The sequence below is a fragment of the Equus quagga genome, chromosome 1 (assembly GCF_021613505.1).
Source record: "Equus quagga isolate Etosha38 chromosome 1, UCLA_HA_Equagga_1.0, whole genome shotgun sequence".
NCBI classification, from domain to species: domain Eukaryota; kingdom Metazoa; phylum Chordata; class Mammalia; order Perissodactyla; family Equidae; genus Equus; species Equus quagga.
Window position 1 is genome coordinate 24,475,540 of NC_060267.1, and position 17,165 is coordinate 24,492,704.

Below are 17,165 nucleotides of genomic sequence, written 5' to 3' on the forward strand. Positions count from 1 at the left end.
AAAAAAAAAAATTCTAGGTCCATTCTGTTTTATCCAACCAGAGGAATTTTTTTCTTTTCTTGAGGAAGATTAGCCCTGAGCTAACATCTGCCACCAATCCTCCTCTTTTTGCTGAGAAGATTGGCCCTGAGCTAACATCCATGCCCAGCTTCCTCTACTTTATATGTGGGATGCCTGCCACAGCATGGCTCGATAAATGGTGCATAGGTCTGCACCCAGGATCCAAACTGGCGAACCCTGGGCTGCTGAAGCAGAGCGTGCGAACTGGAGGAATTTTTATATTAATACCTGTTATTGCCAAGTGCTCTAGGCAAAGAGTTGATGAAGGGAACAGGAATCTAGGTTTTAGGGGGAAAGTTCTGTGTTGTAAAACCTCCACCATGAATAGAATTTGGATTTGTTCGCATTCACAAATTCATTCCCTTTATTCTCTTGGGTTTGGCTAAAAGTCTTCTATAAATTTAAAACTTCCCCTTTTTAGTAGGAATTTGCCTCACCTCTTGTGATGCTTAGCTGTCTTATAGGGTTCTAGTTCCTCCATTGAATAACTTGCAACCTATTAACGAGTCTAAAAGGGACATAAAGAAGTCATCGCTTGCCTTTGGAACACATTCGCATCCTATTCCAGACTCCTTTTTAAAAGATAATTAGGGAAATAAATTTCCATAGTTTTCTTGGAAATAGTGTCTTTTTCCAACTACAATTTTGGCCATTTTTATAGTATTTTACTTAGTTCTCCAAGTTTCCATTGAAAAATTATGTTATTTTACTTTTTTTCCTTTTTTGCTCATTTGTATTTTCTAATTTCTTTACAATAAGAATGAGAGGTACTGTATAATAAGCACTCTATATGCAAGGCTTCCATGCATTCTCTCTTTTAATCTTTATAATAATAAGCAAATGAATTCCATTCTAAGACCATTTATAGTATCAGCTTATTTAATGCTTATCTTAGCTGGATGGGTGTTTTTATCGTCCCCATTTTTCAAAGGAGGGAACTGAGGCAGAAGTCAGTGATTTGCCTCAGGTCACCTGGGTAAGTGGCAGAACCAGGCTTGAACCCAGGGAGTCCAATCATAGAACCCACTCTCTTAACGGCTATACTGTGGTACCTTTCACCCCATCAGGTTCGGATTGCCTGATGTTATCTGTATTTTACAGATGACGAAACTGGAGCCGAGAGAAGTTAAGTAACTTACCCGAGGCGACCTAGCTGGGAAATGGTGGAGCTGGGGAGACACCCAACTTCCTCTGATTCTAGAGCCCATATGCCTTTTAATAACAATACAATAGACATATTTGTTTGGAAAAATAAAATTTAAAAAAACCTGAAGGTGGTGTACAAATAGTCATATTCTAAGACACCACTTGTTTGTTTGCCATAAAAGTTGTGTGTTTACTCAACTTTAAAACAAGGTCGTTTGCACATTTCTGATAAAGCTGCTGCTTGCTACTACTGCTCGCAGCTCCCTGAGCCCAGCTCATTTAACTTTCTCCCTCAGTTCCTTTTCCAAAGAAGAGAGAGGATGCCCTCTTCCTGGCAGTGATGCCCCTGGCGGTGTGATCCCTCAGGAATCTTGATGATTCCTCAGACTTTCCTGCCAGTTCCTGCAATGAGGTTGGCCATAATGATAATGAGAATAAAAATAACAGATATAACTCTCATTTTTGGGGCACTTTGTTTGAGGCTCTGGGCTAAGCACTTTTCATACATTCTCTTATTTGATTTTCACTTTATGGTGGTTACTATTATTGTCTCCATTTTACAGAAATAGAAAACAAGATATAATGACATGAAGTAACTTTCTTGAATGTGTACAGGTAGTGAATGGCTTATGGAGCTTTCAGTCAGTATCTGTCATACTTTACAAACCCATCTTTTTAATGCCCATGCCATTCTGTGGGTTAAGGACTATAGTGATGACTAGTTAAACATTATAGAACTAGAGTGGGGTTTTTTGGTGGGCTGGGGTGGTGTGGATCAGCTGCTTCTTCCCAACTGGTCTAAACACTTCAAAATCCTTCGTTACATTGGTTAAAAGCTCTATGGTGTCTGCCTATGCAATTAGCTGGACTCTGGTATTGGACCCATCCTAAAGCAGAGTCTTTTCAGAAGGGAGGATGTCCAAATAAACACCCTCCTCCCTTGGACCACACATGGAGAGGAGAAACCAGCTTGAAGCTATTGGCCTAATGTGTGTGTTTCTCTTTCCTCTTCTCTCCACTTCCTTTATTTATTTGCCGCCATACGGAGATGGCGCCCTTATTCTTTACAGGTGGATCAATATTTACAGCCATTCAGAGGAAGCACTGGCTCTTCCCATTCTATAAGCTGCTGTGTAACAAAAGCTGCCTGTCTTCCTGGGGTCCTTCACATCTGCTTGCAGAACTGCAGTTAGAATTACCAGGAGCTCTGAGAGATGGCAGGCTGAGAGGAATTTTGTTTGGGGCACTCCCAGCCATCTTCCTGTTTGCTGGGAATGGAAAATAACCCTGCTACACAGAGGTCTCGGACCCAGAAGGTGGAGATGTACTTCACAGTAGACATGTCTTTCTTCATCTTTATTTTTTCTCATGATCGCCTCAACATTCTGATGTGTGATCACAACCATCTTTACAATTATAGTTATTTAACCTACTGTAAGTTTAAAATTGAAGGTTGCATAGGTACATATTAACAAGGGTGGTGCTGATAAATAAAAAATAGAGGCAGCTGATCACAACAGTGTTTTTAAATTAATGAATGTGATTGGCTTTAATTATAAAAAAAATACTTGTGTCTAGCAGGCTTCCTCAATAAGGCTCTTTTATGCTGACTGCGGCACATTTTTTCCTTAAATAATTGCAGAGCTCAGCTTTATCATTAAGCAGATGGTTTCTATTAATTCCCAAGGAAAGTAAATGATTGCAATTAACCGAATACTCAAAACTTGAGGATTTCAGAGTGCAGTCCTGCAACTTTAGGAATGAATCTCTGTCACCCTTTTTATCAAGGGACGCAAAGAAGAGGAACTCTTTTGACAATTTCATAATGTCTCCCATGTTATAGAGGGCCTTTGAAAGTAATTTTGAGAGTTCTCAAAGCTAAGTTAGTGCTAATTCCCTGGTGCCTGGCTGGTTCTAAATTTTTGTCATGGTTTTTGGTCTCTGTTTTTGTTGTTCTTGTAGTGGAGAAGGGGTTGAAAATATTCTAGATAAATTTGAGGATCAGCTGAAAAGAGTTCAAAAACTCTGTAAATTCAGGCGGTACCATAGAGGTTATTTCTTTTAAATAAATGCTACTTTGCTTTTTTTGCCCTGTTGTACGACATATGTGAGAATATTTCATTGGCAGTTTCAAAGAAAAGATAAATTGGTGGAGGATGTCCCCATGCAAGTCCACCCTTGCCTCCCATTAAATAAACTAATGTTTGCAGCGGATTTTTTCACACTTGTTGATTTTAGCCAGATAATATTGATTCCTCTCTTCTTCATTTTGAAGTTTTGTCATTTGCTCAACACATTTTTTGTTTGGGTGGGCTACTGTGTATGAGATGCTGGGGCTGGAAGGAGAAAGGATTTAGTTGCTGATTTCAAGGAGTTTACAAAGCAGGTGCAAAGAGACATTGTAAATCACAGTTCTCTGAGATGCAAGGCTGGGAGTGCCTCAGCACATGAGCAGGTGTCAAGAAAGAGTCAGAGCAGAGATAGTACTTGAGGTAAGGCTAGAAGGATGAATAGAAGTTTCCCAAGTTGTCAGCATGGTGGGGAGGGAAGAGTGTGTGCAAGGCAGGGGGGCCCCAAAGCAGACTAGGTGCAGGGACCTTTCAGGTAATTAGATGTTGCCGGAATGCAAATTTCGAGGGAAGCATGTTGGAAGCTCAGGTCAGACTGCTCGGCTGGGGCCAGATAATGATGGCCTTCTATGCCTTGCTCTGGAGGAGTTCAGATTTTATCCGGTAGGTGATACTCTTTGTGGCAGCACTCCGGAGAATAGATGGGTTAGAGAAGGTGAGACAAGACTGGGGAGATCAGTAAGCATCTACTACTGCAAAACCAGGCGGGGGAGAGAGTCTGTGGTGACCTGTAGGTTTCTGGTTTAGGCAACTGTTGGGAGAAGGCATGCCCATTCTGTGAGATAGGGAATGTGGAAGGAGAAAGTAAGGGTGCCTTTGAGTCATCCAAGTGGACATGGTCCATATGCAGTGGGTGTGGAGGGTGAGCGTGTTACACGGTCCCCCCTCATCCCCAGAGCATAAAGGAGACACAGGGCTTTAAGTCACAATAGGCCCTACCCTCCGAACTCTGCATATAATATAACTCATGATACTAGGTCAAGATAAACTTTACAACAACAGATATTCTAACCTTTGGTTCCTCTTTGTGTTTCTTAAGCTATTTATTTTGCATTCACACAAACCCCTTTGGAGTGGATTCTGCTGTAGCTTGTTTGATGTATGTTCTTACCCTCACCAAGCTTCAGTGGTTCCTCTGGACGCCACACGTGCTGAGAACCCTGGGAAATGAGGAACTCTGGGATGGGTGCAAATCGTTAATTAATGTTACTCCTAATACTTTAATTCTAGCTTCCAGTGGGGAGAGGTGACCTTTATCTATAAACCTGGAAGCCACACAAGTTCTCTCCCTTCTTCCTACACCAAATCACAGAACCTTCTGAAACTCAAGTCTGCATCTTTATTTATCATTGGTTTAAATTGGAGTTGGGGGCTGGACAAGACAGCACATTCTTTGCATCTGAAATGACGACCTCTGTCTTCCTCGCCTCCTCTCCAAATACTGACCTTTAAAGTCCAGCTCAAATTCCACCCCCTCCCTCTTTGACCACACCTCCTGAAAGTGCGCCAGCCCTTGCTCTTTGGAACCTGTTATTTTGCACCGATTATTCACCACTTAGCTTCTGCTGCCTTGTGTAGGTAGTTACTCCAATGTGCATGGATCCCTTCTACTCCCAGGTGGAACTCTCCTCAGAGGAGTACCCTGAAGTCCTCCTTGTCGTCTATATTATGCTTAGGTTTAGGAAGCACATAATAAATATTTTTGTGTTAATATATTAGGGGGATTTAAAGATATAAGATAGGGTTTTTTTCCTACTACATATACTGTGAATGTTCAACTTTGATTTTTCCTCTCATGAATTAAAATTATCAATTATAAACATAGCTGCCTTTATTAGAAACATAACATTGTTAATCTGAGAACCTTGGAAGTGGGTTTATCCCGTTCCTAGCTTTTAATCTGATTTGACCTAATAATAATAGCTCATGTTATTTGAGTATCACATATGTTATCCCCTTCAGTCTTTAAAAATAACATCATGAATTAGGAGTATTAATTTTCCATTTTACAGTTGGGGAAAATGGGCATTAGAGACCATAAGTAACCTCCTCCAGAGACACTCAGCTGTGAAGAGGCAAAGCTGGGCCATGTGCCCAGCTGGGTTCAGCTCCAGCTCCAAATGCTGGGGTTTTATCCATTGCATTGTGCTGCTGCTTTTGTGCATCTATTACATTGCATAATCTGTCAGAGAACCTTCTGGATACCTACTATTAGCCTCATTTACAGATGGTTGACTCTATCTGGCTCCCAAATGCTTGCTCTTTAGACCAGACAGCACTTCCTCTTATTAGCAGTTGCTAGGAAGATGCCTCAGGTGGAGGCTTGAGGTAGCTCGTCTCTAAGAGCCTTCCCAGGCTAAGATTCTGTGTTTGTAAAAGCTAGATATGTAAGGGAAATAACATTACAGGCGTAGAAATTATTCCAGCTAGAGAAAGTAATTTCAGATCTGCTCCAGGTCACTCCTCTTCGTAAGAAGACACGAATACTTGGAAACTGCAACTAATTACAAAAAATATAAAAACAAAAACTCAGGGTATATTTTGTCACAACTGTTAACAAGTCATCAAAATGGCCGGTTCGGATTTCTCTTTCTTTCTTTTTCCCTTCGTGCAAAATAGTTGAAATGCAATGAAAGTGAGAGGCCCAACGACAGACAACAACAAAACAAATAGAGTTCTTGGAAAATTCACAAAACTGCATCGTCCAGCCAGTAAATTTAAGAGTTTTATTGCCTTGTTAGAGAATTTGATAATCATTAAAGTCAGCTTGAAAAATTGTAAAGTACTAAATGGAAGATTCATCACTTTAAAGGGTTCCAAGTGAAGAATATTTAATTCTTTCATTAATTTGCCTCAAAAATTCCTGAAAGCTGGATAGAGTCAGCAGCAAGTCAGGTGAAAAGTTCCTTCCATCGTATGAATCTGTTTTCATTTAACTTTTATTAATGTCCACAACTCCCATTTTGTCTCTATGTAACATAATTTTGTCTGTGATTGATTACCAGTCCATTTCAAATTTACGTGTACTCTGATTTAATTAGATTTACCCTTAAGCAATGTGTTTTGAGACATATTAATGAGGTGGGAGTCTTTTCGGAGCATTCATAATTTATACATCCTTTTTTTTTTCTCCTTTGTCTTGGCATCAAACTTCAAATTCTACAAGGCAAAGGGCTGAATTCTGAGCCTATGTGACTCCGGGGAGGGTCTTCCATATATTTTCAGGCGTGTTTGCTCATCATTAGAAAGATTACTTTCTTCCATCTAAATTCTTCTTTTCTCTGCTGCCAGTTGAGAATTTACTTGAAAAAAAAATCTTTTTGCTGCATAGAGTTTTTTTAGAGTCATTCGAATTAGTTTCCTGATGGTTCTCCTGTAAAAAATATTTTAGTGTGTTGAATTTTAATGTTTTCCAAGAATATACTAAAACAGATACAAATAAGCAATTTAATGTATGTAACTTTGGGAGATGACGTATTTCTCCTACATTCTGCTCAGTGCATAGTTGCTGTGAGAAACTGTAGAATGCAGCCTGGCTTTATGCATCTGGAGATCTGTGTCATTCATCCAATGACACTCAACAGTATTTTTAAAGCCCTCTAACTATGTTCTCGTTGCTGTCAGAATTCAGTGTGGTAGGCCTGGGTTCATACCCACTTCTCCTCCAAAGCAAGAAATAGGAAAAGCAGCTAATCCATATCTACTGTAACAGGAAGTCAGAGAGCAGTCTAAAACTTTAAAATCAAGTATAGTAGTTCTACATATTATTTTGAAATATGGAGATAAGTATCAGGGGAAATAACTACAAGAGTTAAAAGTGGTTGACTCTGGTGGCCGAATGACAGCTGTTTTTGTTGTAAGCCTTTTAACACTGTTTTACTCTTAAAAACGTGCGTCTATATTACTTTGATAAAATAAAAATAGTAATTTTAAAAAGCATAACTAATTTTACCAGATAGTTAACGTTGTTCTTAGGGTCCTGGGTAGCGATTGAATCCTCTCTTTATCCTGATGGAACTCTCCTGCCCTGTGAAGGGTAAAACCCGCCATCTTTTGTTGTTTTTGAGTGGAAAACAAAGAAGGAAATTTTTTATTATTAGAAGTAGAAGTGAAGGGAGCAGTGGCCCTGGGAGAGGATCCCAAGGGCCAGAGGTTGGGGATGTCTCAGTAAAGAGGGGCAGGTCCTGAATATAGCCTCTGCCCCCTGCTGGGGACTGTTGGGTTTGGCCAAGCACTGGGCTAAAATGTGGAAGCTGGGCATTCACAAAGTACAGAGGCATGTGGGCAGTTTGGCCTGTGGACCAGCCCACACTGAGCAGAGCCCCTTTGTTGAAGGAAGGATGGAAAGTGATGTGTTGGGCCTGCGCTCCTGGCTCCCTTTGGATAATGCTACAAGGAAGGAGCTCAAACACGGTGCTCCTTTGAGTGGGAAAAGGAGGATGACCAGATTCATGGATTTCCTTTCACGAGCACAGGCAGACACTCGCTACCAGGGTCCCAGACCATGAAGTGAGCCTCTCCACCAAGTCTTTGCACTCCATCTGGGGTCTGTATTGTTATCTCAGACAGTTCTGCCACAATCGTTGCTGACTTTGCACCTCCAATGTGCCCCTTTCCCACATCACAACTTTGTGGAAATGACAAGGAGTAAATCAGTGATTCTCTCAATACAGTGAACAGCAGTCAGTTTCTGTCTGGGCTCCAGCAGCCAGTCTGACATCACCCTGGCAGAGTAGGCCACATCTGGGCCTCCCTGACTGGAAAGACACTTGAAGTGGTAGCCAGGACTTTTCTGCCATCCAGGGACCAGAGCAGGTTGCTAACCCCACTTCCCTGAAACCAGGGAAGGGAACACAAGTCTCTCTCTGTTGAGACATCGCATACTAAGGTAGCAGCATCCATAGGTGAAGCTGAGTGCAGCCACCCCAAACAGGGGGCCCAGGCCAAGCTGGTGACAGGTGTGCACCCAGGGTGAGAGAGCAGTTGGGCACAGCCAGAAGATGGTCGGGTAGACAGGTAAGTGGGGTTGCGGGTCCAGATGAGAATGGACCAGGCCACAGCCAAGACAGAGGCACCAAGGGCCTTCTAGGCCAGAGCTGCCACATTTCACTGCAGTAGTATAGATTAAATATTTCATGATATTATGAAAAAAATATATAAAAGCCCTAGTTTTATAACCTTACTTGCTTTGGCAGTGTAGAAAAATAAAACCAAAGACCACAAGAGCTGTATCTTGGTGAAATCTAGCACTGTCACAGCCAAGTTCTCAGGGCTTCCCTCTTCTTGCTTTTTTCTCACACTCTGCCCATGGAATGACAGGGTGTAGCTTCCAGCTCTGTCACTTACTTGGTTGCTGATATTTCCTGGGCAAGCCGTCTTCCTCTCAGAGCTTCATTTTCTTGGTGAGATAAAATAACTGTGCCAACCTCATGAGGGTTGTGTTCAAATGAGTTCTACTATGACCCTGTAAATGGAAGAGTGCTGAATGAATGTGAAGCTTCGAGGCTGTTTCTCTTCCTTGCTCCAAGCTCCCCACGCCCTATGACTGGAGGTGGGGCGTGGACTCTCGCTATTGGCTAGCACTGTAGTAGACGCCTTAACCGTGACTATGTCCACCACTCTCCCTTCAGAGAAAAGTCAGCCTGATATAGGCAGTGTGCACATCTGATCCCTTCTTGCCTGCTGTGCTGATACACAAGGTTGGTGATGGGAGCCTGGCCAGCCTTTACTGTTGTTACTGGGACCACACTGTCTCTTGCCCCGTTGAGGAAAACGATTCTTGTTCTACCTCAGTCAGTTCTGTGCTCAATGAGAGGAGAGAGAAGTTGGCACAATTCTTGTATAGGCAACAACCGAACAAGATGATAAGGACAAAAACAATCCTCTTTGTGACCTCAGTCAACATTTTACCTATACAATATAAATTATACATTTAATTGCCAACTTCTACATTGTTCTGAGCTATCTGGACCCCCTCCCCCCACTTCAGCAACCCATGACTAAAAGTTTGCTTCTAGAAGAGCACATCTTATGTCATGGACTGTATCTACATATTAATATATTTGTTAAAATTGTACTTCAGTGTCTTTGAATCATTTTGTCTCTGAATGGGGGCTAGAGAGCAAATTCCAGGTGAGCAGGTAACATCCTTGTTTTTAAGAAACAAATCCCCAAATACCCTTCTATTTCTCTCATAAATAGATATTTTGTGTATCTTAAGGGAAGATTTATAAATACAAAGGCAAAATAAGGGGCCTTAAAGGGGCTTGATGAGGGTGGGGGAAAATGTTTCATGACCACTGAGCTATGATAAATCCCTTTCAGATCTAATAAGAATAATTAACGTTCAGTTAAAGCTTACTGTGTGCTAAATACTTGTTTACTGTGTTAAGTGCCATATGGTCAGTATTGCATTTAATGCTCCCAACAACTTTATTCTCATTCCCATTTTACAGATGAAGAAACTGAGTCTTAAAGAGAGAGTTGGTTTTCCTAAGGCCAACGTGGTGAGGCTAAGTGGAGAATTTATATTCAGTCTGCTACTCCGGCCTCAAACTCTCAACCAATACACTGCCGCCGTCTTTCTGTCAGAGCAATTTACTCTCCTGGGGGGAAGAAAAGATGCTGTCATTTAGTTACCCTATCCCAAGTCAAGTGGGACTTTGAGAAATCTTAGCACAAACTTTTATGTAGCATAAATAAAACTATTGATTTAACTCTTGAAATGTTTCCATCTTTTAATGTATCAAACAAGATCTTAAACAAAACCAGGGAGATTCATGACATACACACAGTGTAAACCCTGATTAACTTGACTAGGTGGAATGACTTTATGTTGTACTAATCGCAATTGATTTTCTTCTCACACTGGCTAGAGTGCCAACTGGAAGAGATATCAAATATTCTTCTCTAGGACATTGGATTGTAATTAAAAAGCTCTGTTCCCCTGCTTCTTTAACTTTCTCTGAAGTCCAAAATCAAAACCAGAACTCTAGCATACTTGACATTTCTTTCAGTCTTGTGCATTAATAAAACTTTTTCTCTTGTTGCTTTGTAAGGAATACGTTTAGGAAGGCACAAAGGACTCTTTTTTCTTTAAAAACTTAATGCATAAATATATGACTTTTAAATACAAAAAAAAACCTTTTAAATCTAACCGCAAAGTTCTTAATTTAATAACCTATTACAAATAGTAATCACTGAAATTTCTAGAAAATGGGAATTGCTGTTGGAAAGTTATCATAAGACTTATAGAGCCTGCTCATATCAAGACAGCTGTCAGCTGTCCCATTTAAAAGAATATTATTTTCAGGATGAGATGTAAGGTCTTAGTAATATAAAGACAGATAAAATTTCTGATTGTATTATTTTTTTTAAAGATTTTATTTTTTCCTTTTTCTCCCCAAAGCCCCCGGTACATAGTTGTATATTCTTCGTTGTGGGTCCTTCTAGTTGTGGCATGTGGGACGCTGCCTCAGCGTGGTGTGATGAGCAGTGTCATGTCCGCGCCCAGGATTCGAACCAATGAAACACTGGGCCGCCTGCAGCGGAGCGCGCAAACTTAACCACTCAGCCACGGGGCCAGCCCCTCTGATTGTATTATTTTTGTAAATATTTTAATCATTTTCTAACTTTAAGACAGAGCTTGGAGATCCAACTGTACTTTCAGGAGACTGTTTAGCATCCCTTCAGCTATCAAATATACATTATATGCATTTTTTTCTCAACAATTTCTTAAATTGTTTTAAATATGTATGCTCTAAGAAAATTTACAATTCGTTTGAAAGCCATTAAATAGAATCAATTCCCTTGTGTTTTCTTAAAGTTGACATAGTACAGCCACCAGGATCTCACTTTTGGGAAATCGAAGGCAATAAATGGTTAGGTGAAAGACCTGATGCCTTTTAAAGAGAAAAAGAAGTTGTATTTATGTATAACACTGCAGCAATTTGCACCAAATGTAAAGCACTATAGATAGGAAAATTTACTGCCTGTGTATCCCTGTACTGTGCAGTCCATGATGAGGAATGTGGAGAATAAGATGTGGTGCCCTATCTTAAGGAGGTTAAATCTAATTGAGAAGACAAAAAAATCATATACATTGAACTATTAGGGCACTAAACCTTGCAGTATCAACTGTAGTATTGAGCTAAGAACCTGATACTCCATACTCCAAGTGTGGTCCTCAGACCAGGAGCAGTTCTGTGGCTCAGAACTTAGTAGGATTGTGGAATCTCAGGCCCCACCCCTGACTTACTGTATCTGATTCAGCATTTTAACAGGATCCCCAGGGGAAGACTGTGCATATTACAGTTTGAGCAATGCTGAGCTAGAATAATGCAAGCAATGTATTTTAGACTCCACGGTACTGTTCGATAGAAATTTCTGCAGTGATGGAAATAGTTTATTTTCTTGGCTGTCCAATATGATAGCCACTAGCGTATATGGCTATTGAGCACTGGAAGTGTAGGTAGTGCGAATGAGGAACTGAATTTTTAATTCTAAAGCTAAATTTAAATAGCCACATGGGACTAGCAGCTACCATATTGGACAGTGCAGGGGCGGACAGAGCACTGGATTAAGAATCAAGAGATTTACTACTGTTCAACACAGACACTAAGTGTATGGACCACCTTGGAGAAGTATTTCTGACTTTCTTTGGCCTCAGTTTTGTTATCTGTAGATGATGGCTCAAATTAGATGATCTCATAGTTTTATTTTAGTGTTAGTTATAAGACTACTTCTGTTGAAAGAATGCTTCTTTGAACAACTGAGCCTTGAGGCACACATGCCATTATAAGAGTATATCCTAAGCAGAGGCATCAAGGCAAAAAGGAATAAAAGATGGATGTACCAAGTGGTGGTTCCACAAAGGAAGAGAGCATAATTTGATACTCAGCACATGTGAAATAGTCAGAAAATGTCTTGTTCCCCGCTGTATCCCCAAGGCTGGAGCACTGTCTAGCACACAGTCAACGCTCCTGGAATATTTGTTGCATGAAAGAATCAGTGGGATGGTGAAACGAATACACAAATAATCAAACAGAGTTGGTATTCAGTTCCGTTTGATTTGGTCCATGTTACTGGGTTTTGTTTTATTCTGTTTTGTTTTTTGTTCCTCGGTGGATTCGTTCCAAAATAGTCTCACCTCAGGCCCAGTTAAAGCAAAAATGAGATAATTCAGTAGGCATGATGTGTTGAGTGAGATGTTTTAATTTAGCAACACCTAAGTAGGATCTTGATGTTGAGATTTTGTAAATATACGAATTGAGAAGAACGAAAACAACTCAATAGGTGGATTACATGTAGTTTTACCAAAGAGTTAATTTTAGGAGTATCGCTAATAAGTATACTTACCAGTAACCCACGCCCCCCTGCCTCTGGTGGATTAAATTTTCCATGATTTGGGCATGAAAGTGAATGAGTCTTCATAGCAGACAGGGTGAGAAACCTACACACCTGCCCACTAAGGGAAAAGCCTGAGAGATGAGAGGGTGGACAAGAGAAGTGGGAAGAGGTGGAAGACGACAGTGATGAGCTCAGGGGCAGCTCAGGCAACCTCAGCATCAGGTGTCCCAAAGGAGGTGGCGGCATCTCAGCCAGGTGATCAGAGTTCGGGAACTCAGGAACGAGGGCCTTCTCAGGGACTCACGCGAGAGAAGCTGTGAGAACGAAGCAGTGTAGCAAGGACCAAAGAAAAATTCCCAGTTCTGAAGACTGGGCCACGTAAGAGTGTAGGAAACCAGAACCCAGGAGCTCTTGGTTAGTTCTGGGGCACTAGGTCCTGAGCTGGGAAGGCAGTTCATTTCCACCCTCACTGAGGAGGGAGCTGGATGTAGAATTGATCTGGGGAAATACAGTGAGTGGTCAGGAGGAGAGATGAGCTACAGGGAACTGGCGTGGCAAAGGCCAGGAAAAGCTCACAGAGCTAACGTCGTTTTGCAGCAGCTAGAGGCATTTTGAGTCCCAGCCATCTTTTGTGGTGTCTCTCCTTGGATTCTGTGCTCAGTTTCCTGGCCTGATTTCTTTCTTTAGCAACTTCATTTCTGGAAATAGACCAGAGTCCACTTAGATTCCCTCAGTTCCGGTTCTAAGCCTTTCTGCCCGTAACTACTGCTGCTACTGATGCTGATCTGTCATCTTTTGGATCTCCCTCTCTTGTGGCCTCTGCACAGTTGAGCCTTTTACTGTGCAGTTCAGTGAAAGAGATTTATGTCTAGACCAGAGAACCAAGACTTCTTTTTAATCAGGTACTGCTTTTACTGCACTGTCTTCAGTTTGGAGGTAAGTTATGATATAGGTGTGCTCACCTGGGCTTCCTTCCTTTGCCCTCTAGAGAAGCCAATGGACTCCAAGGGGGAAAGGGACTATGTCTTGTTCATTATCATATTCCTGCACCTAGCGCAGAGTCTGGCGCATCTTAACCAGCCAATAACTATGTATTTACCGCTGGCTGTTTGCACCTATTTGTTGGCTTCCTGCCTCCAAGGAGGAGGAGCAATTTTGCTCTAACCACTTGAATTCTCAGACAGTTTTCTCCGTGGTCATATAATTTAGGATCTCTCTGAGCACCTTTCTGCCGTTGTGGCTCACACTGACCTTACTTTGACCCTCATTCTATCTAGTCTGCTCTGACTCCGATCTATACCGTATCTCTTCTGGGAGAAAATCCAACTCAAAATGGCTTCTCTGAGAAAGGGAATTTCTTGGTTCATTCAACTGAAAAGTCTAGGAGTAAATCTTCCTTCTAGCATCTTTGAATCCATGTGCTCAGTGGTCCATGAGGACTCCATCTCTTCATCACCAGGCATATTTTTCTTTTGTGCAGGCTTAATTCTCAGGCAGTGTCATCCAACATGGAGGCAGGCATGCATACCAGCAACTGTAAATTTACATCTTTCTCAGTAATTCAGGAAAGTCCCAGATGGCGCTCATATGCCATTAGTCATAAACCATCTCTGAACCAGTTACTGGCCAAGGGAATGGAATGTTCCAGTTGCCTAGGTTTGAAGGGTCATGTACTGCACCCTAAAGCCAAGGGTAGTGTCTTCCCCACCAAAACCACCATAGGCTAAGAGTGGGGGAGGGATAGTTTCCCAAAGAAAAATTGTTTTTACCAGAAAAAAAGAAAGGAATGTGAGGAAGACAAAACCCATAGATATCCCCTACAGCATGCTATACGTATTTCTTTGTCCTTCCTCCATGGTTGAGATGTGAGTGAATTTGGTCTTTAGTGTCCATAAGGTAGTTTTATCTTTCTGGGAACATAAATCTCAGTCTCTTCGTTTTTTTTCCAGTACCCTCTTTCAAAAAACAGTTCCTTTCCCCACAACCCTGGGGCCATGGACATCAGGGTGTAAAATTTGGAAGGAGAGCCCGTAAGAGCTCTCACTCTAGTGTCCGCAGATCCCAGCTCTGCCTTTTACAAGTCATGTCACCTTAGACAAGTTGCTAACCTCTCAGATGCTTAATAATAGCTCCTTCAAAGAGCTGCTGTAAGGAATTAATCCATTATTGTGTGTAAAGCTCTTAGCATATGTCTGGCTTATTGAAAATGCTTAATGCATTTTATCTATTTCTCTTGTTGTTAATATTAATGATAATAAAAGCCATGGCTTACACACTGTTGCTGGCCCCTTTGCTAGAGTCCCACAGGCTGAAATGGCTTCAGCATTCTTCCCCTCCCTTACCATAGTCCAGCCAACACTGGATTTTCTGAATTCACCTGAGCCCCCATCCACCCTGGACCAGTACATGCACCTCTGCAGGAAAGCAAATCTTCCCACATGCTCCCTCTCGTCCATGAGGTCTCGTCATCAATGGGTTTGTCCTTTGTCAATGGAGAGGCCTTTCCTGACCACCCTCCCCACCACCACCACCAAGACTCAATCCATTATTTTCTTTCATAGAACTCTCTTCTTTTTCTTTATTGCTCTTGCATCTGTACTTATTTTTGTATTTTTGTGTAGTTCTCCTACTGACTGTAAGCCCCATTTAATACAATAAGTAGGAACTCAGTAAATATTTCTCAATAAAAGAAATTAATGTCAAATGTTTTCTGGACCTACCTAAGGGTCACCTGAACTTTGTTGAGGATACAGTGAAGAATGCCCGAATAGCTGGACAGTGCAAAGCTAGTGATGCGGAAATACTGAGAGAGAAGGCTGAAGAGAAAAGGTGGACTCCCTTATCTTAAGGGCCTTTTCTGGGGGTAGGGAGGGCATGCAACACAATAGAGAGGGTCTGCCGAATAAGATCTCTCTACCTGAAGTAGATGCCAAGCATGCACTTCATGTTGAGCATGAAACATTCATTTCAGTTTAGTCTCACTTTTTCAAAGTGGATTTTGTCTATATTTAGCATCTTTGCCAATTTTATATATTTTTCCCTCTGTGTGTGTGTGTGTGTATGTGTGTGTGATTTGCGGCTACAAGAAGGTGTTGGTCACATTGCCTATTTATTATACAATTCCCCGAGTACTTTGAATGGAAAGTTTATAAATAATGGCTATTTATGATTGTTGTCTAGACTTAACAAGTGGTTATTTAACAGGCAATGAAATAATTTACTCACAGTTCTTATGCTATGATTACACATACCACATTTAAGGGGCAAACGTTAGGGCTAATGCTCAAAATATGTCTTGTTCATAGTGGTGAATTATTGTCTATGGACAATGAAATTTGTATTCAGTAGTGTGAAATACAGAACAAAGGCAAATACAGTCACTTTTCAGGGATCAAATTCTTAGAAAGAGTTAATGTCTAAGGTCGTCATAAATCTAATCAATGCTGATTGGAGAATATTAACAGAGTCATTTATTAACTTCAAAATAATACAGGTTATTGTCAAACATTTAGAAAATAGAGAAAAGAAAACAACTGTTATCCTGCTTCCCAGAATAACACTGTTAACATTTTGGTGTACTTTTCTATGCTTTTCTTCTTATATTCATGAATTTTTAAAGCATACAATTATAATCATACTGTACATATGTCATATAATGTTTTTAAATTTTAATATATTATTAATGATTTTCCAAGTCTAAACATTGTCTGTAGCTGCACTGTTCAATATTGTAACTACTAGCAACCTGGGCTTGTTGGAATTGAGATGTGCATAAGTACAAAAAACACACCGATTCCAAAGGCAGCACCAACAGAGGGGAAATATCTCATTATTAATTTTATGTTGAAATATTGGATTAAACTAAATATATTAATAAAATTACTTTCACTTGTTTCTCTTTACTTTTTTTCATGTGCCTCCTGGAAAATTTAAAGTTACAAATGTCATTCACATTCTATTCCTGTGGAACAGTGCTGGTTCTAGAGCATCATTTTATAGCTGCATAATTTTATGTTACAGAAATACAGTGATTTAACCAATTCTTAATCAGTTCCATCATGTTGAGTCTTCAAGGTACCTCTTATTTTTCAGTATTAAAAATTACTCACAACACTGTGTGTATATATCTTCTTGTACATCTCTTATTATTTCCTTAGGATTTACTTCTAGAAGTAGAATTGGTGAGAGAATGGAAATTTTTAAATGAGAAATATTGTTATAAATAAACGAAGAAATAATAATGTTTTGCTTTCTGTTATTCAGTTATCATTCTTCTTATAGAGAAAGATATGATTCTGATCATTAACAATTGCTCATTTTACGTTGAATCAAAAACACCATGTCAACTTTATTCAAATAAATTAAGATTAGCTATGACTGAGTTGTTTTTGAAAAGTTCCCTCTGAATTTTCACGTTTTATGTGAATTGCGTTATTCTTCCTCCTGAATTAAAACACATACACTTAAGGTTGTTGACTGTAG

General features: G+C 40.5%; 1 protein-coding gene and 1 pseudogene across 3 annotated transcripts in view; one reads left to right on the forward strand and one right to left on the reverse strand.

Annotated features, from left to right (window-relative positions):
• PRICKLE1 (prickle planar cell polarity protein 1) overlaps positions 1-17,165 on the forward strand; it is a 100,997-nt gene that overhangs the window by 29,566 nt on the left and 54,266 nt on the right. The window lies entirely within an intron of this gene.
• On the reverse strand, positions 7,451-15,139 carry LOC124240113 (aladin-like; annotated as a pseudogene).